This window comes from Pan paniscus, chromosome 5 (assembly GCF_029289425.2).
Source record: "Pan paniscus chromosome 5, NHGRI_mPanPan1-v2.0_pri, whole genome shotgun sequence".
NCBI lineage: Eukaryota > Metazoa > Chordata > Mammalia > Primates > Hominidae > Pan > Pan paniscus.
The window spans coordinates 145,335,579-145,360,903 of record NC_073254.2 but is presented as its reverse complement, the minus strand read 5'-3'; the positions used below and the strand labels follow the sequence as shown (position 1 = coordinate 145,360,903).

Below are 25,325 nucleotides of genomic sequence, written 5' to 3'. Positions count from 1 at the left end.
AACTGGGAGTAGCGGAATGGGTGGGGTGGGGGGTATGGGCATTTGAAAATGTGTTTAAAGAAGCAGCTTCAAATGTCCTTCCCTTTGGGTGGCAAATAGTACAGGCAGTCAATCAGAAAGGATACTAATAAGCTGAAGAAGTGACAATACTACGAAGAAGTAAACAGCAAATTAGTGGTTTAAAAATTCTTATAAGAGGTAATCACATAAAACTGTTGAAGCCTAGGCAGTCTGAAAATAAGGCACATATCTGCATCTATGTGCAACTGAGTATAAATTGAATCAACTTCTTCTGTAGTTCTTTTTTAATATGTCTATGATGCCATGCAGCACCGTGCTATCTTTATCTATCTACACATTCTTCTGCAGTGTGAATCCCTGGAAGGCAAGATCGCCATTCTGGTCTCTTGTGGATATCAATGCTGATCTCAGCTTCTGATGCACGGCAGTCAATTAATAAATGATTGTTGCCTGAAAAACTGAGCCCCAAAACAATATTACAAGTTTAATATCAGTAAAGGATTTAATGCTTTCTAACATGAAGATACCAGAGTAAGTGTTTACAGTATTTTTCCACTAAATTCCTTTTACTAAGGCAACTACACGTTTCTAAGAAGTAAAAATGTCTAAAACTATAGCATGATTTATTTATGCACTTGGTAGCAAGTATATTTTAGAATGTAAATATTTGCTCTGTAAATTTTTTTAACATAAGCAAGTAAAAAACATGTAAGCTTGATGAGTTCCTTGCGTTGAACTTCAGCAATATTGAACATGAACGTTTTGCCATTTATTTGTCAACTGATGTCACTTTACACTTTATTTGACACAATTAATGAAATGATTTAACAAATATAGAAAGATAAAGAGAGCTACCAGAGATAATGCTAGTAGTCACACTCTTTCTACAGTTTAGCGGCTGTGTTATCAATGTTTTTATTGTACATTTATTGTACTCAAAAACCACAGAAGATTTTTTTCTGATCAACTACATTTGTAGTTTAAAAAAAGGAAAATATTAAAAACCATCTATACTCTTCTGTTTTTGGTAATTGGGTATAATCTCAAACACAAATTAGCATTTGGGGCTTGATTAAATAAATATTTCTTTCCTAATTTAGCTGGTCTAAAAGTTTAGTTCTTTAAATTGAAACTTTGAATTAGAAAAATACAGAAAGTCATGAGTGATTGTTTGATTATGGGTTTTTTCCCTATCTTATTCTTTCTTCCTTTTCTTGTCTTTTAAAACAAAATAGTCTTTTCTATTCCTGGACTTTTAGAGTTGCTGATTTTTGTATAACCCAGAGATGGATTTAAATGCAGAGTGTATGAACTTCTTCATTCCTGAGGGAGGACTTATGATTTCATGAGAAATGCCCCAGGAAAGGGGCCGGGGAGACTGATGGAGAAGAAGAGTTTGGGAGGTAAGAATGGCTTTCCGTGTGTGCTTTGTAGCCAGACTGCCTGAGTCCCTCTAGTCATGTGGCCCTGGATAAGTTCTTCAACCTCTCTAGACTTAATTTAAAACTTCATAAAATGAGGAAAGGGCTATGTGTCTTCAATTCTAAAACATCGTTAATTGTAAATGCACTATTAATTTATATTTAACGAAGAAAGCAGAATTCAATGACTTGTCTGTTTTGGAGGATGCATCCTAATTTCAGAGATGTCAGCATGTGTGTGGGGTGCATATTAGAATCCCTAAAATGCAGTAAAGATACGTACCTCGTAGAATTGTGAGGATAAAATGATCGAATGAATGTGAAGAGTTAGCACATCTCAGAGTGCAATAAGTGCCCCATTACTATTAACTATTTTTACTATTATTATTCTAAACTTGATTAATGATTTGTCTTTGAGGTAGAGTCTAACTGGACTGAAAGCAATCTGGAGCACCGGCAAGGGGCAGAAGGAGATTGAAATGTAAAACACGTAGAATGGAGACTGATTTCATCTCTCTTGATTCTAAGCTCATTTGCAGCCATATGTGTATCCATTCATAGATGGTTATGGAAATAGTCACAAGGTTTAAACTATAGAGTAATTCTTACATTGAAGTTCTACCAATGTTGATGCTATTGCTGCAAATGGGGATTTTTTCGTTCTCACTTGTCATTTCCTAAAGAGTGTTATTTAAGCGTCCGTAATGGTGACAGAAAATCAAATTTTAAACATTATTGTGATTTTTATATAGGCTCAAAGTTATATAGAAACAAAACATATAAGAGAATGAAGTTAATCTAGGTAAAAGCATTATAAAATAACCAAATAATTTCAACAGAAAATAATAACAAGCCCCATTACACCCCCATAGTTTTGTGCTTGATTAAAATAAAACAAATCTGTGAATTAATGGAGCTAGTTTTCTTGAACAGCTCATTTTTTTGTTGTTGTTGTTCTTTTTGAGACAGCAATTTTGTGGGGTTTTTTAATTTTTTATTGATAGATAATAGATGTACATATTTTCGAAGCACAGGCTTTAACTTAATACATTCATGTGATTTATAAAGATCAAATCAGTGTAATTGGGATACCCATCACCTTAAATATTTGTCTTTTCTTTATTGAGTAGCTCATACTTTTTATTTTTTAAAAAACTCCTCAGGTTCAAAGTGTTTAATACATATATCAGTAAGGACAAAGGTGTATTTATTGTATTTATGTTATTTTAATAAAACATAAAATGTTGTATAAATTACCTTACTTTTTCATATAATGATATTAAGACAATAAATCAATGAAGTCCCAAGTTTCCTGGGAATCAGAGCACTTGCATTCAAGTTCCACTACCTGATTATGCTATTTAATCTTTCTTAAGTTTGCTCCTTTAGCCCTCTCTATATCAAACTTTAGAATTCAAGAGTTTAAAGTGAGAAAATATGATTTATCTGAATAAATGGCCCAGGGCCAGGTTTATGTAAGAACGTATTTAATGTTTTTGTCCAAATAAGCTGTCAGGCTTTGAAACTTCCTTTTATAAAGATGAGTGCTATTTATTCCAGCTAAGAAAATTCTTCCCCATTTATCCAGTGTCTGTGAGGGTATCACGTGTGTGCAATGCTTTAAGAATCCTAGCTCAGGAACAGAAGTTAACACTCCACACCCCACGCTTACTTGCCAAATACACTCTTTTGTTTTATTCCAAGTTGAAACACTTCCCAGGGGTCTCAAATTTATTTCCACTGACATTTTTGAGATGGCTTGCTTTCTGCCCATTTTGCTGTCATCTGGGGGTTAAGGTCCATGCTTGGCATTTTTCTGCCTCTTAAAGCCACTTAGCAGTCTCAAGGGTAGATGATGTTCTCTTTTATTTGGTACCATTGGCTTTAGGGAAGCCCCAATGACCATCTGCCCCATCAGGGTCACATGCAGAGGGTCCTGCTCCTGCTGTTGGAAGTTGGCTTCCTGAGCTGCTGAACGTGCCAGTCCTGCTGACCCACTCTCAGATATCACAGGCACCCGCTGTGTCTGAAAGAGACCTTTCTGCAAGTACACGTGCAGGTCTGCTCTGCAAAGGCGTTATCATCTGCAGATTATTGCACAGAGTGGCTACGAGCTGTGGTGTGATCCTGTCACAGAGAGAGCCTGGTCACGTTTTCAGAACAGCAGGAAACAGGTACACCTGTAAGCTTATACTTATCAGGTTTAAAGATAAAACAAAAAATCCATGCTATCCCATGAAAATCGGACTCAAATAAACTTAGTCACTGATCTGTGAAGTAAATAATCTGATGGTAATGCATCAGTTGACACTTGGGCCTGGGTTTTTAGGCACTAATGAAAGCCGGGGCAAAATAATTTTTAATCTACCATTATTTCCCTTGATGGTTCAACAAAAGTTCTTGTACTAGAAAGTTTTATAAAACTACTTTCTCAGTGTCCTGTGACATTTCTCTGATGATAGAAAAAGTCAATATTTGATAGCTTAAATATCAATATTGACAGAAATATGATTATTTAAATAAAAACACAAATAGTAAAATAATTTTATATGATACTTCTATATATTAGTATTTTTAAAACTCTTCGGAGCAGAGATGAACTTAACATGTGGTAAGTATTAGATATTAAAACCATCACCCACAAGTTGCTTTGGGCTTTCTCCTTTTATATCCTAGTCATTTAAAAAACTTATAGTTTGTGGTCATCCAAATTTTCTTATAGGTTTAAAGTAGGAAAATGCCTATGCTTCATACAAAGCAGCTTTATTCCTCCTTTTCATAGAAATGTATGTAGTTACAAGAAGACTCTCCTCTTAGGTATTGGAGAAACTTCTTCAATATTATTTACATTTATTTTTTAAAATTCTTTTATATCTTTAGATTATATTCGGTTTTATTTTCATCTTTTCCTCTCACCTCCATTATAATTAGCTATCTAGTTTTAAAAATATGTACAAAATGTCAAACCTGCAAACATACTACCAAACCAGACCAAACAATTATCCATGATGGATGATTTTCCTTATATTATTTCTCCCTTATTTTTCCATTTTCTAATTTGTCTGTCTTTCCTTGCTTATTAGTTGTCTTCTCTTTTCTCTTAGTGTTTTGATTCCATTATTTAGTTTTTCTAAGAATGTTTATGGTGTCAATCTTCTTCTTAAACCATTATCTTTGGTGGGTAAATCACCGTTCTTTGATATTCTAGTTCTAGAGGCTTCTCATTATATTTTAACATAACCTGCACCCTCGTCCGTGCCATTCAGACATTTCCATATTCCCCATGATTTTGCTACCCAAAACTCTTACCGTATATATAACCCTGCTAGTCTCGGGGACCCTGTGTTTTGTTCTTCGATTTATAATCATTAGACATACTTCTGATTTCGATTTTCTCAGGATTTCTATTGGGCTATTTCCTATTTTCTTAGGACTTCTCAGAATGTATTTAGCATTTTTCTCTTTCAAATTCAAGTTTGTTTACATAATTTTCCTTCAAGGTAGCTAGCTGCCTGGGTTATTTTCCATATTTAGGTTTCAATTGCCAGCTATTCATCTGTCTGCCAATGTTATTTCACCACCTTGCCCCTTTCCCATTTTTTTTTCTTTGGAGGAGAATCAACTCTTTCATCAACATTCCCAGTGAGAAAGTTGAAGCACCTCTTTTCACAATGTCCTTTCCTCCTAGTTGAAATGGGAGCAACAACAATAACTCAAAGTCCCTGTAAAGGAAAGCTCTGAACCCATTATCTACAGTCTTTTGCTTCCCTAAGAGGAAAAGTCATTAGGATTCTTCAAAATCTATCCACCCTACCTTTCCAGCAGGCAATAAAACTTGTGAAGATGCCACACTTGAAACTAAAGATAAACTTGTACATATAACCATACGCATATAGATAAATGAGAAAGAATGTAAATAGAAAAAAGAAAAAATGTAAAACCTTATCTAAACAAGACTTGCCATGTGATTGGCAGGCAGAATATTATTTTCATGAAGTTGTTTTTTAACGTGAATCTGTATAAACCACAAGCATATTCTTTTTCACTTGAGATTTAATAGCATACCTTGAAAAAATGTTTTTTGTTCTGACACAGATTTTGTATGATAATAACAACAAAGGAAAATTATACTATAAAAAGTGAAACCTTTTGTCTAAATACTAAAAGATTCAAAATAATTTACCCTTGCAAATTTTTTAATTTTTTACAATCTTTTGACATACTATCTCACAGATTTTCCTAAAAACTTTGTGATGGAATGGGGGTAGTTATTATTATCCTCCAAACGTTTTAAATAATACAAGAAGTGAAAACCCTATAGGACTTGTCTGGCGTCACAAAGGAATTTGAGCTGGAACTTGAACAAGTTCTACTGCAAGTAAAGCCAAGGCTCTCTTCACTCTGGGACTAGGGTAGGATGCTGGCCTTTTCGTTCTTGTTCCAGTTTTGAATTGGCATTTCCAGGTGCAAATTCCTTCTTTTCCCCTAACTAGCTATTTATGCTTTGGAAAAGAACTTAACCTGTCTCTGGTTCACTTTCTTCCCTCATAAAATTAGCAGGTGGTTCTCAGTGGTTTCTCTGTTCCTTTAGGCCTTCAGCGTCTCAAATGCAATACAATCAGTGTTTGTCTCTGAATACCAATAACTTTTATTATTTGGCCTCAATTCTATTTTTGCCATTACTTACTCATCTCATGCCCATATCATAGATTCTTTTCCTGAACTCAGTTCTTGCTTGGAATACATGTTAAGGTTTACTTCCACAAATATGTATCGAACACCTGCTACCTCAGATGATGTGCTATGTACCAAGGTGACAGATCTGAACAAGGAGCATTTCTCCCCATCAAGTTGAGACAACTATCCATGTATGCAGCACATCAGCTGTTTTCCCCTCCACTTTTCTGCTGGTCCCCAGCTGAGAGAGCCTGCATTTCCTCTCACCATACTCCTTTTTCCATAGCTTATCAAGCTCAATAGACTCCTTATTTATTTATTTATTTATTTATTTATTTATTTATTATTTATGTATTTATTTATTTGAGATGGGGTCTTGTTCTGTTGCCCAGGCTGGAGTACAGTGGTGGGATCATAGCTCACTGCAGCCTTGAACCGCTGGTCTCAAGCCATCCTCCCTCCTAGGCCTCCTTAATAGCTGGAGTCACAGGCTCATGCCACTTTGCCCAGCTAGACCCACTTAAATTCACCCTCAAGCACAATCCTTCTCATCAGGGAATCAGCTTCACTGCTTTTTATTATCTTTTCCCTTCTCTCACATGTTCTTCCCCATTTTCACTTCAGAATGTCTTCCCTGTTCCATTGGTGATTCACAGTTTCTAACACTCCCAGCTTGCTGAGCCAAGCCGCCTTTTTGCCTGAGTAATAAATGTTTGTGCTGAGTCCTGGAGGAATCAAGAGTTGCTTATAAAAGTGAGCAAATGGGGAAAGTAGATGTCACAGCAATCCTGAACTTCTTGTTTTGTTTTTGTAGAGATGGGGATCTTGCCTTGTTGCCCAGGCTGGTCTCCAATTCTTGACCTTAAGCTATCATCTCACTTTGGCCTCCCAAAGTGCTGTCATTACAGACATGAGCCACTGTGCCTGGCCCCAATTTTCTTTTTATTATCTGACTGCCGTGGCAGTGTGGAGAATGAGCAGTTTCATATCAGAACTAGAATTCCTCCATGGAAAGTGCTCCCAAGAGAATTGGACTTCTGAGGATGTGAGTTCAAGTCTCAGCTCTGAGATTTTCTTCCCTAATGACCTTGGGGCAAATAACTTCTTAACATTTCTGTAACGTAGGACTGTTAACAGCGTACATGTTGAATTGCTTGTTGAGGTGTAACTCAAATAAGCTATTTTATGTGGAAGTGCTTTGTGAAGGGAGCTAAAGATATTTGTCTCTGCAAGGAGCATGGGGGTGCTGAGTATCTGGAAGATGGGGCAAAGAGCAAGAGGTAGGAGAGAGATTCCGAAAGGGAGGTAAAAGAAGCACAAAGACCAATTCTGCATATTCTGTAGTTTTGCACAGGAGCTCTCTGTAGCCCACAACCACAGAGGTTGCTGCCTTAGCTCCTGCTGCCTGAAATAAAACATCCTGACTCACTGAAAGGCAGCAAGTTGCCCAGTTCAGGCAGATTCACGGAATGGGGACTTGTAGCAACATCATCTTAATTCATGTTCACAATAGGGGAGAATTTTCCTTCTTCAACCCTGTCCAGTGTTCTCTTCCAATTCCATCTCCTGTAGTGAAAATAAAAGAAAAAGAAAAGGGAGTAGTAGTTCTATATCCCTATGTTCTGTCTCTCCTTCTCATGAAGTTTATATTAGTCCATTTTCACATTGCTATGAAGAACACCACATGAGATGGGGTAAATTATAAAGAAAGGCAGTTTAATTTACTCACAGTTCTGCACGGCTGGGGAGGCCTCAGAAAACTTACAATCATGGTAGAAGGGGAAGCAGGTACGTCTTACATGGTGGCAGGAGAGAGAGAGCGAGTATAAAGGAGGAACTGTCAAACGCTTATAAAACCATCAAATCTTGTGAGAATTCACTATCACAAGAATAGCATGGAGGAAACCACCTCCATGATCCAGTCACCTCCCACCTGGCCCCTCCCTTAACACCCGGAGATTGTAATTGGAGATGAGATTCTGGTGGGGACACAGAGCTAAACCATATTAAAGTTGTACATGGGGAGTCCTTTTCAAATAACCGTCTTCAGAAGACGCATCTGAGGAGAATGCAGTGGTTACACCATGCTCCTTTGAATGTCTTTTACCTTTGGTCCCTTTCTTCCCTTTCATCTTCAGTGGTCATCCTAAAGAACTTCAATGTGGTTGTCCTTTTATCCCCTTCTTGATTGTCTGGTTCTCTCTACTGACTCTGTCGTTCCTTACCAGGTGGGACTATTTACCTTACACTAAGATATTTGTTTCTTTCACGTCCACTGAAATTTGATAGGTTTGCACTCTCCATTCTAAAAACTTTTTTTTTTTTTTGCCAAAGAATCTTTTCTAGCCTTTTTTTTTCACCAAAGCATCTTTTCTAGCCTTTTTTTTTCCTTAAATCTTTTGTATTTAAACTTCAGCCAACATAACGCTATTTCGCCCTCCCCTGTCCCTGGCAGCCACCATTGTACTCTCTGTCTCTGCGAGTTTAATGTTTTTAGATTCCACATATGAGTGAGATCATGCAGTATTTGTCTTCTGTGCCTGGCTTATTTCACTTAGCATAATGTCCACCAGCTTCACCCACGTGACCTATTCTAATACATGTCTCCTCCACAGTTATATTTTTCTGACTAAAACAATCAAAAGTCTCACTCATCCGATTTACATTTTGCAGCATTTCTTTAGTTTCTTCTGGCAACAGTTTGATTTCTGAATAGTCTGGACACAGAGAGTTTTTTATCTGCGACCTACTTATAATAATAGTATTGCAAAATCAAGCCAGAAGTTCTCTTCTTTTTTTTCCAGAAAAACTTTCCTAAGCCATCATCTATTACTCTTCTCTTAAAACTGACCTCATAGGCTCTTTTCTGGCCATGGAAATGTCTCTCAGAATTACAGCAAGTGCCAGTATAACCAAAGTTTCTAGTTGTTATCCATGTATAGGTGTCACCTACCTCTTTTTTAGGTCTCACTTGTATTTTATAGAGTAGTGGAGTTTATTTTTCCCTTTGTAGCGCTAAATGAAGCCATATTTCTCTTTGCTCATCTCATTTTCTTTCCAGGGATTTTAGAGAAATCAACTTGTTCAGTAGCAGCCATTATTCAGCACCAGCTGTATGCAAGGCACAGTTCTCTGTGTTGAGAATAAGATGTACAGCATAGTCTTGCCTTCTAGAAAATTATAACCTAGCTGAAGAATCAGATCCTGAATAAGCCATGTGATACAAATAGAATACTGAATTGGAAATTCAGACTCCTGGGAACCATTTCGTTCATAGGTTCTGTCCCTAACCTAATTTTGAAAATTTGATGAAGGTTTTCTTGTATGTTCTGTGGAATCTAATCACCACCCCAGTAACAAGGATTTTTGAGACTGACTTGGGTTCAGGAGAATTACAGTGCACCTGAGGGGTCTGGCAACCAGATTACAGTAGGACTGTGCTTAAAAGGATAAATAATCTTAAATGAACTGCCAATGATCAATTGAATTATTATATATGTCTTGTTTATTTTACTAGCTCCTGAAGGAACGTTTATAGTTTACTTATTAGTAGTAAATATATGTGTATGTGAAAGAATCCTATGAAAATATATACGAATATGTATATTGTGTGTATGCTTATATTCACGTTGAAAAGTAATTAATAGGATTTTGTTCTTTAAAATGAATCGTTCAAAACACTAGCCTTCTCCCAGGGGTGGGAGTCACTGATATTTTGCCAAATGGCCCCTGGTTTATGTCGCAGAGGGCATCTGAGTATTGACGAAAAGGGGAAATTGAGCATAAGGGCAGTCAAAGGGGACTGCCTGAGGTTAGAGAGCAGGTGAGGGTCAGAGCCAGGAATAGCCCACAGCAGGATTCCTGAGCGATAATCAGGCAGCCTGACCTCCTGCAGGGTCGCCCTTGGAGACAATGGCAGGCGAGTTTATCAGTCCTCATGCCCTCCAGCCTCTCCTGAAAGAGGGGCTGTGGGCGGCTGGAGGAGGGCAGGACCCAAGGCCTGGAGTTGCGTGAAGGCGGTGGCTGCACTTCTGCCTGGGCATCCCCACCCCCTGGGTGTAGTCAGCAGCAAAAGTCAGCCCTGGCTGTTCCTACGCCTTGACTGCGTACGTCTTTGCAAGAATCGTCCAGGGGCCCTGTTGCTGGCTCTTTGCCTAAGAGCAGTGGGAGGTGCACAAGCCAGCCTGGTGGGAAGACAGGACAGACGTGCGCCTCCCTTTCAGCCCTCGTTGCCCTATCAGTCACTGTGTGACAGACGCATTGTTCTCCCGAGAGGCCGGCAGCTGGACGGGGCGCGCCGGCCACCCACACTCTCCTTCCCGCAGTCGGTGCGAGGGGCTGCGCATCCCCCCGCGGCACAGCCAGGAGGGGTCTCGGCTAGGTCCCGGGCGCTCCCTGAACGTTTAACAACGCCTGCTAGGAGTGTTTGTCGGTGACGTGAATGAACGAAGCTGGCTGGCTGTGCGGAGAGGCCTTTATTTTTCTTGCCGTGAGGCGGGAGCCTGGGAGCCGTCCCGTGGGACCGGAAAGCAGCAAGAATGTCTGCAGGAGGGAGAAGCGAGTGCAGCCGCTGATAAAGCTCCAGCGCCTGTTAACACTTCTTGGGACTGGGCAGGGCTTGTCCTCTTCTTCTTACCTGGCACGGAAAGACAAAGACAACCCAGTTGGCTTTGGAAGGTTCATGTTACCTCGTTTGTCACTTTGCACGGAAACAATTGGCCTCACAGCAATGGAATCTGCAGAGTTTCCTCCAGGCAGGAGCTTCTCAGTGTGACTCATGCTCACTTTTCCCGGGAGGGAAGGACCCCGAGTGAAGGAAATTTAATTAACTTTGTAAAAAATGGACGCTTAAATTACATTAGGCAAACGCATTTCTAAATGCCTGCCGAAATTTCCTCTTCCAATCACTTAAAATAACACATGTCAAAAACTGAACTGGGTATTTTCTCTCCTCTCGCTGATTTCTCCGCTCAGCTTACTAACAAAAATATTACCATAGTCATCCGGATTTGCAGATCTGAGGTCCTCTTGCCTTTGCTCTCTACCCTGCCTGGCACATCCTACCTGCTATGAAATCCCTTCCGTTACTTCTTCACACCATTTTTCACAGTGGTCTTTTCCTTTGTGTTTTCATGGACACTGTCCTAGCTCAGGCAACGATCTTTCTTCCCCTCACATACAGTTGCAACGGAGAAGTCTGTTTTCTCTGGGTCCCCAAGGCCTCCTGCCCTCCAGTCCAGGGGACATGTTGCTGCCATCTTGTCATATGCTGTTCATCTCAATGATATGGCATGATTTTCTATTCTCTATAGCAAGATGTGCACCTCCTTCGTCTGACATTGAAGGTTCTGCAACATCTTTATTGACCAACTTTACTTGCCTTTTCGCTATTCAAACTTCTTGCTTCAGTCAAAATAACTACCAAAAATTCCCTGAAAATGCCTCATCATTTTTCTGCCTTTGTGCCATGTGATTCATAAGACACTTTTCACCTGTCTATTGAAATTGTATCCATCCTTCGAAGTCCAGGCCAAGTGTCCCTTTAACTATGAATATATTCCCAGTCTCTCAGAGAAAAAGTTACATTTCTTCCCTAGAAATACCTAACACTTGCTTACATGAGTTAGGTATTTCTAGGGAAATTATTTCACATGGTTAATAATTTGTCCATATATCTTATCTGTCCACATCTCCTCTGACATACCCTGAAAAAGGTGGATGAAATGATTAGCTGCTTGCTTAATTGATGCAGCCTTGAAAATACTCATAAAGTGCCCATGAAATGCCCAATAATGTTTGAAACTATTTGTTTATGAATGAGGTACTTAAAGCAAACTAGGGCACATTTTAAAGTGTCAAAGTAATAATCACATCTGTTCCCCAGCTCCTCTCAGTGTTTTCCTTGGCTTTCTTCCTGCCACACCTACTTTTGACCAAGGGCATGCATTTGTGTAGTCCGTAGCCATGGAAGGACTAAGGAGATCAGCTAATATTGGAATACTGGGCTTAGTGGTGCTAGGCAGAAGACAAATGAACCAACCAAACACAAGTAACAAGGGTTTATGGTGTGGTCTATAAGCAAAAACATTTAAATCTCAAAGTAGAACCATTTAAGAATACCGAAAAACCTCTTCAGCGATTAGATTTTATTTAATACAAGCAAAGTAAAAAACACGAATGCCTCAATATGAAATGGCTGAACAAAATTTCCAAAGATTGATGTTCTCCCAGAAATGATTTTTTGAGCTTAATTTGCTTACCTGAACTTTGAGATAAGACAAAATCTAAAAGTCTCTCTTCAAAATGTGTTGTAACCAGAAAGCTCTGCAAACCCATGTGGAACTAAATAGTATTATTTCTGAGGTTAGGCTGTCTGTGTGCTTTCTGGGCTAGAAGGTCAAACTTGAGTGATATGTGAAGGAGAGAGGAAGAAGCAGTATTGCGCAGTGGTCACAGTGATAACCGTGGTCTCAGGGTCAAAGGCGATGGGAATGCTCCATAGAGAGGGGAGCTGTAACTAAGGCTTTGCAGAAGAGGAATGAGTGGTTTGACTAAAACAAATAGAGAAATATGGTCCGAGGGCATATCAGGTAGGTTTGCACTGCTACAGATGAAGGCATGGCCTTGGGTGTGGGAAGAGATAAGAGAAATTAAGTAGAGTGGAGTCATTGAAAAATATTAGAATGGACACTTGGTTATTTTAATTTTACTGGAGCAGTAAGTAATAAGAAAGCTTTCTGTAAAAAGACCTAATCACATTCAACCACAGTACAGGCCCCATCCATTGATGACCATTACCAAAAGTGTATGAAGAGATAGGTGAACTAAACAGACATGCTAAAATTTAAGGAGATACCCCTGTTCTTTGGAAACATGGAATTTTGTTTGAAGCTTTTATTAGAAAAAAAAAATCCAATTTCAGTAAAATCAAATGTCAGAGTATTATAGAAAATATCTTCATTTTATGCCCCAGGATTGCTGCTGTTAACAGGTGCGGGTACCTCCAAAGAGTTCTTCTGCATAAGCAAAGATATATATGTCTATACCATTTGCATGCAAATAGAATCATGCTACCCATACTTCTCTGAAACTTGCTTTCATGCTTTTAACATATGAGAACAACTTTGTAAACTTATACATAACAAATTTGCTGTCATTAAAGAAATGATAAAATGAAATTGTATTGAATGAATACACTATAGTTCATTTAATTGCAGATTAAGGTGGTACTTTTCTAGGTTTTGCTTTCCCACGTTAGGAAAACAATTACGATTTGTATGTTCTTTTCAGTAATATCCATCAAAAACGACAATAAAAATAGGGCTTCATTCCTCTTAGAGGTTTTATTTTTTTCTTTCATGAATAAAAAATAAAAAGAATATAAAAATACATTTGAAGAACAATTTAGACTAGTGCTAAACAGGTAAACATCAGTAGACATAAATAAGTTTATAATTTTTTAAAGCTAATTGACTTAGGAAAAGCTGATTTTAAAGTGGTAAGACCACTCCAGGATACACAAACATTCAAAATGTGTGAACTAATGGTGAGAAATTGTCATTTTTAACCAGTGAGTTTTCAAACAATTTACTGGGAGGCACAAACAAAATTTGAAAGAAACTTATAAAAACCTAATTATATAAGCTAAGCAGATGTGGCTGTCTGAAAATTAGTAGTGCTTTGCTTTATCAAAATTCTTTAAAAAGCATGGAAGATTAAGAACTGTCCCAGCAGTCACAAAAATGATCAAAACACCCTATAATTTTTATTAATAACACAAGATCAACATAATACTTACTGGAGAAAATTATAAGTATGTGGAAAAACAGAAATTAGAATTATTAAATTTGACTAGCTTATCAGTTTACCAGCTGTGAAGTATCTCCTCAAGTCAGAATATCTCAGTGTGGTTACCACATGTACTGATTACAACTGGTACAGAGAAAACCTGACATACATCCCACTTACTAGTGTTCTGGAGTAACAAACCAGATGGTGAGCATAGTTGATATCTCAGTTGTCCCAAAAGATGTAAATGTACAACCTGGTACTGCTAGAATAGGAGATAGGGGTGTGTACCATAAGGAAGCAAGGAGAGAGATATGATAAATTGATTCTTCTTCTTTTTATTTTTTATCTTCTTCTTTTTCTCCCCCTCCTGTTCTCCCTCCCTCTTCTCCCTCTCTCTTCTCCTCTTTCTCCTCCTCTTCCTCCTTCTACTCCTCCTCCTTCTTCTTCTTCTTCCTCTTCTTTCTCTCCACCCCCCCCTTTGGAGAATAAGACTATATATGAATTGTTCACTGCTTTTTTTTTTTTCTTTTGAGTCAGAGTCTCTCTCTGTCACCCAGGTTGGAGTGCAGTGGCACGATCTTGGCTTGCTGTAGCCTCTGCCTCCTGGGTTCAGTGATTCTCCTACCTCAGCCTCCCAAGTAGCTGGGATTACAGGTCTATGCCACCATGCCTGGCTAATTTTTGTTTTTTTAGTAGAGACGGGGTTTCACCATGTTGGCCAGGCTGGTCTTGAACTCCTGACCTCAAGTGATCCACCCCCTCGGCCTCCCAAAGTGCTGGGATTACAGGCATGAGTCATGGGGTGCAGCCTGTTCATGACTATTGATCCTTAAAATTAATAAATCCTTTTCAGCATTTCTTTTAAAAACCGTAACCACTTGTCATGTTAGTCATTACTTTATCCTCATTTTGTTTGGTCCCTACATCTCAGAGTGTCTCCTTACCAAGCCAGCCAAACCTAGAAACTTGGTTTCTTCAATCTGACTCCTATAAGAAATGTTACAATACCACTTCACCCCACCAGGCTGGCTGCAATCCAGAAGACAGACAATAGCAAGCGTTGATGATCATGTGTATAAACTCTCATCCATTGCTGATGGAAATGTAAAATTGTGCAGTGACTTTGGAAAACAGTTGGCAATTTTTAAAATGTTGACGATAAATTTACAATACAACCTAGCAACTCCATCCCTAAGTATCTACCCAAGAGAAATAAAAACATGTTCTCGTAAATGCTTGTACATATGTTCATAGCAGCACTATTTATGGTCATCAAAAAGTGGAGTCAATTCAAATGCCAGTAAACTGAAAAATGGATAAACAACATGTAGTATTTCAATACCAAAGAATATTATTCAGCAATAGAAAGAAACGACGTACTCACACATGCAACAACATGAATGAACATGGATGAAACTTAACAACATTATGCCAAGTGAAAGAAGTCAGATACAAACACACCCACTATGTGTGTGTGTGTGTGTGTATGTGTGTATATATATATATATATATATATATATACTATATATGATTCTATTTATATGAAAAGTCCCATAAAGGCAAATCCATAGAGACAGAAAGTAGACTAAGAGTTGCCTGGAGTTGGGAATGGAGAGTGGTTGCTGATAGATAGAAGGGCTGTTTTGAGGGTGATGGAAATGTTTTAAAATTGAATTATGGTATTGGTTGCATAATTCTGTAAAAAGTGAATTTATATTATGCAAATTATATCGCACGAAGCTGAAAGAAAGAGAGAGAAAAAATGAAAGAAAAAAGAAAAAGATAAAGAAAAGGAAGAGAGAAAGGAGGGAAGAAATGAGGAAGGGAAGAAAGGCAAGAAGAAGGAGAAGCTTCAGCAAAACATCTCTCTAAGGTAGAGAGTGTCACCTTGTAAGCAGTATGTACAATGCACTTGACAACCACAAGTCTCCTATTTCTGGAAAAATGAGCAAGTTATGCACAGGGCTAAGGAAGTTCACAGGCTGCAAAGGGTGGAAAAAACAATCTTTCCTTTCATCTATTTTTGTAAAAGTAGCAGAAGCTATAAACGTCTTCTCTTTCCTGGGTTGGTAATTTTATCCTTCATGACCTGTCTTTAGCCCTAGGGAAGGAAGTCATTTAATTGGAGCCCTGAGGATGGAGAGGTCCTTGTAGCTCTCTCACACCCTCCTTGTCAGCACACAGCCCCTCAGTTGCTCCATCTTCTCTCACCTGCTTCCTGCGTTCATCGTGCCAATCAATGGCAAGAGAGGACAGAAGAATTAGCTGTTGGAGTGGAGACCCAACACCATGGGCTGACCTAGGGGTCTGGGAGCAGTTTATTTGTTTGATACCATTTCCTCAGAGCTGACAGGCAGCCCTTTCTTCTGAAATCACTCTTGGGCCACCAGCATACTCTGACAGCAAATGTACACAGCTGGGAGGCAGCCAGACGCATCCTACGTACTTACTACGCGTTGTCCTAGAAACAAATGAAGGGCTGTGTGGTTGCTTCGCTTCCTGGCAGGGCCCTGCCAAGATGCTGCTGCTGGGAACATGCTAAGTATATGCAAGGTCAGGACAGAGCCCATTCTCAAGCTAACAAAACCAGTAAAGAAGCAACATTTGAAAACTCTGGTGTCCTTAGAATTAAACACACACACACTTGTTCAAGTCTATACAAGGACAAACTTGTTCTTTGTGACCAAATCTTGTGCACACTGAAAACCTCCAGTAGAATGCAATGTACAGTTTATATGCTAACAATATCACCTTTCAGCCAGAGCAGTGTTTCCTTTTGTGAAGAACAATTTCCAAAAGGATGTTTTTCTTTTTCACAGCAAGTCAAATATCAGACTATGTGTTTCGGAGGGGTTGAGAGGTGGGGAATATCACGCTTTTTCAGATAACTGACTGCTTACCTTCTCATCTTTTGAACCAAATATAGAGATTTACTTAAAGATGCAGATACTGGAAGCTACACGAATGTAAATGAGCTCATTAGTAAGTGGGAACCTAACCTGTCACCCACCCCCAAGGGAGGACTGCTGAGTGACAGACAGAGGCTCGAGAATGCTGGTACATTCAGAGCAATCATAACAAAGTGAGGCACATCCTAGAAGGAGGTATGCTTGATTTGCATAGAAACTGCATAGGGTGTGAGCCCAAGCCAGACACCGAGGGCCACGTCAGCCATTCTGGAGGAAGGAGCATGGGATACAGACATACTCAGGTGACTCCAGCCTGTAGAAGAAGCACATTTATTTGCTCTACATACTCTTTCAGCCACTGCCCCCATTCATCTAATCTGCAGAGCAAAATTGCTGGAGTGTTCTTCCAATGGTAGCTGCTTCCTTCACCTGTTTACTTTCCACTTCATTCTATCTACTGTTTGTTCTTAGCAATCTACTGATCCACTCTCACAAAAGTCGCTAGTAACCTCCTTAGTGTCATATCCAAAGGATATTGTTTTGGCCTCATCCAAGTCAGCTTTTCAACAGCATTTGACAGTGGAGCACTACCCTCTTCTTGTAACACTCTTCTCTAGGATTTAGGGCTACTCCACCTCACTAGATTTTTCTTTTACCCCAGTGGCTCTTCATTCTCAGTCTCTGCTATTTGTGTTTCTCTTGTACCTGAACTACGTTTTAAGAGTTCATTGGTTGTCTATCCTGGGTGCTTTCTTTCCCTCTTTAAGTGATCTCATTTACTCTTTTTTTTTTTTTTGAGATGGAGTCTCGCTCTGTCACCCAGACTGGAGTGCAGTGGCACAATCTTGGTTCACTGCAACCTCTGTCTCCCAGGTTCAAGCAATTCTCCTTCCTCAGCCACCTGAGTAGCTGGGATTATAGGCGCTTGCCACCATGCTTGGCTGACTTTTGTATTTTTAGTGGAGACAGGGTTTCGCCATGTTGGCCAGGCTCGTCTCAAACCCCTGACCTCAGGTGATCCGCTCACCTCGGCCTCCCAAAGTGCTGGGATTACAGACATGAGCCACTGTGCCCAGCAGATCTCATTTATTCTTATGACTTTTAATATCATCTGAATACTAACAACTCCAACATTTATTCATTGTAATCTCCAGCTCTTCCCTAATCTCAATGGGCATATCCAAATTCTTATTTGGTATCACCTATTGGCTTATCCTCTTGGCAACTCAAATTTTATGTGGCCAATATGGGACTCTCTACTCTCACCCCACTACCAAATCTGCACCAGCCCCAGTTTCCCTCATTGCAGTGGCTCTCCCAGGAGCATAACACCAAGCTCACCAAGTGAGGTTGCAGAAAAGTGTCCTGCAGAGGGATGGGGAGTCTGAACTCCAACCTGCACATTTCTTAATGGACTATATGCCCTGGAGCAGGACAGCTTGCACTTGCCTAGAAGAAGGAAGCTTTTCTCCAGTGGCACCTCTCCAACAAGCTGAGTGCCCAAGAGGTTGTATCTGTCCAGAAGATACACCATATTTATCCCCACAGAGGATCTGTGTAGGCGAGCTACAGTGCTGCCATCCACCCAGTTACCAAGGATGGAAACTTAGGGTCATCCTTGACACCAACCACATCAACTAGCAAGTCCTGTTAATCCCACCTCTTCTCCACAGCCACTACCTTAGTTCATGCCACCATCGTCTGTCATGCAGACTATCACACGCACCTCAGCAGATTCCCCACTTTCACACGGTCTCTTCTGACGCATTATTTACAAAGTAGCCAAATTAGTAGTTTAACAACAAAAGCAGATGTTGTCATCTCTTTTCTTCCTTGCATAAAACCTTTTAATCCTTCCCCATTATCCTTAGAGTTGAGTTCGGTTACCTTGACTGACAAAGCCCTCCATGGTCTGGGTCTGCCCCACCTCTCTAACCTCCTCCCTTTATGTTCTCTCCTGTCCCCTTCCTCATGTATGCACCAGCAACAATGGCCTTTTGTCAGTTCTTAGAAAGGTTAAGCCACTTTACCACTTCAAGGCCATAGTACTTGCTTTTCCTCTGCCTGAAACATTCTTCCCTGGCTTTCCACAGAGCTGGCTCCTTCTCACCCTTGAGGTCTCAACTTAATCTCTCTAACAATCTAAAATGAGTCACTCTTGTAATGTCCCATTCCAACACCTTGTTTATTTTTTTCATAGAACCCCAAACAATCTCTAGTTAATACATCTATTTGTTTATTATCTGCTTTCTACACTAGAGTACAAGTTCCTGAGGACAGATCCCTTGCCTATCCTGTGTTCCATCAAAACTTCTGGGCTGAAACTTTCTGGATGGTAGCCAGCACTTAGTATGTACTTATTGAATTAGCAAATGAATTAATCTACGTTTGGAAAGATAAAGAAGCTGTCCAAATGAGGCAGTGTTAGGGGCAGTTTCAAGTGAAAGAAACAAGTGCAGAAACTCAGGAAATAGAACGCACAGCTGTTTGAGGAGGGTCATTGGCCTGTTTCGGTAGATAAATAAGGTTAAAATGTAAATTATGTAAATTGTAGTGGGAGAGTGATCTAAAATTGGCAGGCAGGGCCACTGTGTCTCCAACTAAATTGGAGAGAGAAATTCTGTAAGAGGCATAAGAAGGCTACCTTCCTAGAGCTAAGTGCCTCTTGATATCCACACACAACTGAGATCTTCTGACTGGACTATATCAATTGGTCTTTGACACAGTTTCAAAACAGTAATAGAACACAGCAGTAGAATATTTCATGATGATGACAGCATAGTTGGAGCATTCAAGTCACTCACTCTGAGGTTAAATTTCCAAGTGTATTTTTCTCTTAGATTTAATTTCTGGTTAAGAGAACAGTTCCAAATGTAATACAGATCTATTATATGGATATAATGGTGGAATCTGTTTTTCCTGTTTCACTACTTATTTGTCAGCTAAGAATCTTGAGCAAGACAGTTAACATCTCTGACATGATCATCTTGTTTGTAGATAGGGAGGAGTTAATGATGGTATCTCAGGGATTGGGAGAGTAGCAGTATACCTATGTATATTTAAATTATCCAAAACAAGGTAAATGTGTATGGTATGCACCATATGTAAAAATGTAAAAAGGGATAAATATAGATATTTACTTGTATTGGAATAGAATACCTCTGGAAAAATACACAATAAATTAGTGACAGTAATTGCCTCTGTGGTGGGGACTGGGGACAGAGGTGAGAGAAAAGATTTTCATAGTATGCATGCCCTTTCCTACTTCCTACTCTTCCTTCTTTTCTTCACCCATCCCTGTCTTTCTTATTGCCAATAATGGCTAATGTAAAGCATATCACTCTTTTGCATGTATCACTCTTCTCCCTGACTCTAGTGCTGTGTCAGAACTGGGACTTCTACTTCACAGAAAACATAGAGATTATCTTCAGATACGTCTCAGTTTTATGATCATTGTCTTAGATATCACTTGCCTTGGCATTAGATTTTACTTTGATTTCTGCCATTTCAGAGGATAAGCTCACCTGCTCTCTCTCTCTCCTCTCTTTATTTGTATATCTGTCTCTGTCCCTCTTTTTGTACATTCTCGGTGGTATTGAAGTATCTTCATATGTTTCTTATCCTTAAAAAAACCATTCCCTAGCCTAGACCTTGTTAGCTGCCATTTTCCTTCTCTTTTCCTCTTTATAACTACATTTCTTAAAGAGTTTTCTGTATTTTCCCTCTCAACTTTATCATTAATAGTCACATTTTGCCCCACTGGATTTGATTTCCTGCACTCCCCTGAAACAGTGTTCCCCAAGCTCACTAAAGGCCTCCTTTGTTATTAAACCCAATGGACATATTTTCTATCTTTATTTGACCTCTGCCCAATACATTGTCACCAAAGTCTACTTCTTTCTTTCCATATTTTTCTTCTGTGGCTTCCATAAAGCCTTCTTCCTTTTCCTCGCCCTTGTCTGAGTGGGGAGTTTATCTTACTTGTTCTCATAAAAATCTAGGGGTACATCTAGTATGTAATCATCTATGGACATGAACACATATTTTCTCCATTAGACTGTGATATTCTGAAGACAAGAACTGTGTCATTTCGGTTTTTGAATCCTTAGTGTCTAGGACAGTGAGTTCATCAATAAATGTTGCTTTATAGAACATTAAATGAAAGAGAAAATTTTCTTCTCTAACTTTAATTTTAATGCTAACTGTGACAGGAACAGCTTCTTGCCTCTAATATCCTTTCTCCTTCTTTTTCTTTATAATGGAAACTTAACTGTGTTCAGCTGTGAAATTACATTTCCCGGCCTCTCTGGTTTGGCCATATGATGAGGCTCAGGGTAATGGGAGGAAAATAGAAAGTACCTCCAGAAGGCACTTTAGAAAGGAGGATCATATCTTCTTTCCTTATTGTTTCTTCCACCGTGAAGTGAATAGTTACAGCTCTATCAGCCCTCTTGTGACCTTGAGAACAGAAGGCAGAACAGCAAGAAATAAGTCTAGGTCTGTGAGATTTTTGTAGGGTTCTATGGTTTGAATGTTTGTACCCTCTCAAACTTATGTTAAATTTTAATTTCCTTTGTAACAGTATTGAAAGGTGGGAACTTTAAGAGATAATTAGACTGTGGGGGCCCTGCCCTCATGAATAGATTAATGCTGTTATTTCAGAAGTGGTTTCCAAAAGGATAAGTTTGGCTCTCTGTTCTCAATCTCTCTCTCTCTTCTCTCTTTTTTCTTTCTTTCTCTCTCTCTTTTTTCTTTCTCTCTGTCTCTCTCACTTTCCTTCTCTCTGTTCCTCTCTCCTGCCCTTTCTTTCTGTCTCCCTCCCTCTCATCCCACCCTTTGCCCTTCCTCCCTAGGATGATGTAGCAAGAAGGCCCTTGCAAGGTGCCAGCCCTTCCACCTTGTACTTCCCAGCCTCCAGAACCATGAGCCAATACATTTTTGTTCATTATAAATTACTCAGTCTGTTCTATTCTTTACAGCAGTACAAAATGGGTTAAGACAAACAGTTACCACACCAAACCTGTAAAAAATACCTCTCAACTTTTAAAATATAAGAGAATATGCCAGGTACTATGGCACATTCCTGTAATCCCAGCTACTCAGGAAGCTGAGGCAGGAGGATGGCTTGAACCCAAGAGTTTGAGGCTACAGTGAGCTGTGATTGCTCCACTGCCCTCCAGACTGGGGGGCAGAAAGAAGCCCTGTCTCCTGTAAAAAAAAAAAAAAAAGAAAAAGTAAGATAATAGACATTTAAACTGTTTAAGTCACTCTAAGTAGATCGCTATTACTAACAGCTGAACTTAATTCTAACTTATGTACATCCTAAAATAAAAGTTCTTAACATAAGTTAGCACATCTGAGTGCTAGAGAATCAAGCCTTTGTTTCTCTAGTTCACTTACACCATAGGGGTAGATTTAGGTGAAACACAGAGTCTGGATGACCAGTAACATGTTTGATGTCCACAGCTTCATGGGTTTGTCCAGAGCAGTGGGCTCTTGTAGGGAAAAAGTGCGAGTTTAGCAGATTAAGATGTGGTTGTTATTTAGGAACCAATTTTTGAGGGTGAAAGTGACTCGATTAAATCTATACTAGATTATTCAAGAAGTCATTGGATTGAACAGGCCAGTTAATTCAGTCCAAATGGCTATCTTCTTTTAAATAAACCTTCAACTGGATTTTCTGCAAGTTGATAATTTGAAGACCAAATGAAATTTATTTACAAAACAGGACAATCCAACAGCACAGGAGCATGTCACTGGGGTCTAGGGAGTGCATTAGTTCTAATTATGGAGCTAACAGCAATGTCTGGAGGAACACCATGGATCTAAAAGGCCTGGACCACAATAGGTAGAGAGGCAGTCTGGGTAGCGACTAATTTTTTAATGTCTTAGAAAAGCCTGCCTTGATTTATCTTCAGGAGCATTCAAAGTATTTTGCAACCATAATTTTAAAATATCTTTTGAAATAATTTGAATACCTGAATGTATGTGAAAGAGTCCAGACTCATGTATTTACATGGCAAAGTTTGATAAGGCAGAGTTTTTCCCATATAGGCATGCAATTGATTTAACTATAGGCTTGACCCATGGAATTCTCTTGTAAACTGACAGCCATGAGAAAACCCACTCTTGCAGTAGAGCCCTCCTCCTGGAAATAGAGCAGCGCTTCTTGCCCTTTCTCACAGTCCTCTTGGCTGCAGGGAAACAAGAATGCTCTTTGTCAAGGCATACCCAGGAGGAGCATTTTAGAGCTCAATTTTCTCATGGTGTATTCAAATAAAAAGGAATGAAGATAATTTAATTTGAAATATGTCCAAGTGTTTCTTGTATCATCCCTGTGCTGTGGCATGTTTCTAAAGCAAATAAGACAGTAAGAAATCAAATATGAAGAAATTCAGCTGAGTGTTTCATGTCCTAAAAATGGGCATTTATAGAGCTTACCATGGCTTTTCTCTTATCCCTTCTTTTCTGAAATAAAATGCTTCATGACTTGGTTGCCTGACAAAGAAACAAGCAGAGATGACTACCAGATCATATTCATAACCTCAACGTATCTCAACATATCATGTAGCATTTCTTCAGTAGTCCTGCTACTTAGCTTCCTTCTAGACACAGTAAATGAATCATGAATTGAAAGAGATCTTAGTTGCAGAAAGAGGACCCAGGTTACCACCCACACAGACTAAGCCTGCAGGACCCTGCCTTGGAATCTGTAAAGTAAGGGTGTTCAGTGTCCCGAAGTCATCCCATCCAGGATACTCCACAGGAGGTGGAGCTTCCTCAGAACCTGGCCTAGCAACTTATTGCTGCTCTTGGCTCTGATCCAATGTGGTACTCTAGTTGGAGGCGGCACATAGTAGGAGCTCAGTGAAGCTGAAACAATGAAGGATATGTGAAGTTTCTAGTTTCAATTAGCTTTTAGTTAACACTTTATTAGTAGATTATCTGGATAAATTGCTTTTTGCTTATTTTTCATTTCAACCCATATATTCACCAGTTAAAATCTCTACAACCGGTACTGGTCTAACGCTAGTGACTGCTCACTATTTTTAAAGGAACACGTGAAGCATTGTAAATTTTGCTGAATGTAACTTCCACACTATTCACATATTAAGAAGGCTAAAATAACAGGCTATGTATTCTGACTACCTAAGATCTAATCCTACATCTGTTACTAATTGTAACAGTATAATACAAAGTTGATGAGGGAACTTTTTGATAAGGGAAAGTTATTTTCCCTAACTGAGCTTCTTTCCTCATTTGTAATAAATGGGAATAAAAATAATAGTACCTACTGATAGGTAGCAAGTACTCAATAGATGTGATTATATGTAGTAGAAGCTATCAAATATGCAGGATGGAAATTTAACTGCTACACACTGAAAAAAATCCAATGTTACAATGAATGTCCGTGAATGAGCTTTGGGCTTTGGAGTAAGAGTAATTTGGCCTGCTACAAAGATATTATGGTTATAATTATAAAGCAGTAGGATGGACTAGAAAAAAAATTAAGTTTTATGCAGAAATTTACACATAAAAAGGACTGTTGACCCTCAAAGCTGTCATCTTATGAGACATTTCTGTACATTTATCCAAATTCTACTATTGTTGCTGAAAATGTTCTTGGTTCTTCTGTTTAGGAAAGGCCATCAGAGATAATTTATAGGCTGCAGGCAAAAATTAATCAAATCTATTTTTGTTTCCCATCACATCTGATATCAAATTGTGACTATTCTCCAAAATCATATTTAGCTTTAAAAAATTGTTAACACTAATAGAAATCTAAAGAATAAATAACTGACCCTGAAAGCAATCATATTTAGCCTTAAACAGAATAGTTAACACTAATAGAAATCCAAAGAATAGATGACCCTGAAAGCAATCATTTTTAGCCCTAAACAGAACTGCTAACACTATTAGAAGTCCAAAGACTGAATAACTGACCCTGGAAGCAATGAACACATTTATTCCTCACTCATTTATTTGTACATATTTATTTCAATGCGCTACTAAAGTTGATTTTATAATAGCAACCCCACTGCTTTAAGTCAATTATTTCTTCCAGTGACTATTTCAGTAAGGATGTGTATACGTTCCTGCATGTGTTGAATTAAATAAAAGCAATTAAATTAGTTTACAGATACACCTCTGACTTGAAAGGGCCCACCAACATGCCACTACTGAGAGTGTCACAAGAAAATTGTGGTAAGCATAGTCTTTGTTTTTAGTAAAAGTCATGTCCTAGATGTTGGTGAAGTAGACATTATTTATTATCACAGTGTTATTTTTAAGATCCCTGTAGTATTAATTCCTAGGACTGCCATGACAAAGGATCACAAACTGGGTAGCTTAAACCAACAGAAATTTATTGTTTCACAGTTCTGGATGCAAGAAGCCCCAAATCAAGGTGTTGGCAGGCCCTTGCTCCCTCTGAAGGCTCTAGGGAAGGAGGCTTCCTTGCCTCTACATGCCTTCTGGTGGCTTCCACCAATTCTTGTCGTTTCTT

At 39.0% G+C, this 25,325-nt stretch overlaps 1 long non-coding RNA gene across 1 annotated transcript in view; it reads left to right on the top strand.

Moving 5' to 3' along the window:
- Nucleotides 1-5,493, top strand: part of LOC134730619 (uncharacterized) — a 73,258-nt gene extending 67,765 nt beyond the window's left edge. The window contains exons 3-5 of the long non-coding RNA XR_010112512.1: nucleotides 370-552; nucleotides 1,257-1,424; nucleotides 3,331-5,493. This is a non-coding gene — a long non-coding RNA (uncharacterized LOC134730619). The remainder of the gene's footprint in view (nucleotides 1-369; nucleotides 553-1,256; nucleotides 1,425-3,330) is intronic.
- The last annotated feature ends 19,832 nt before the right edge of the window (nucleotides 5,494-25,325 follow it).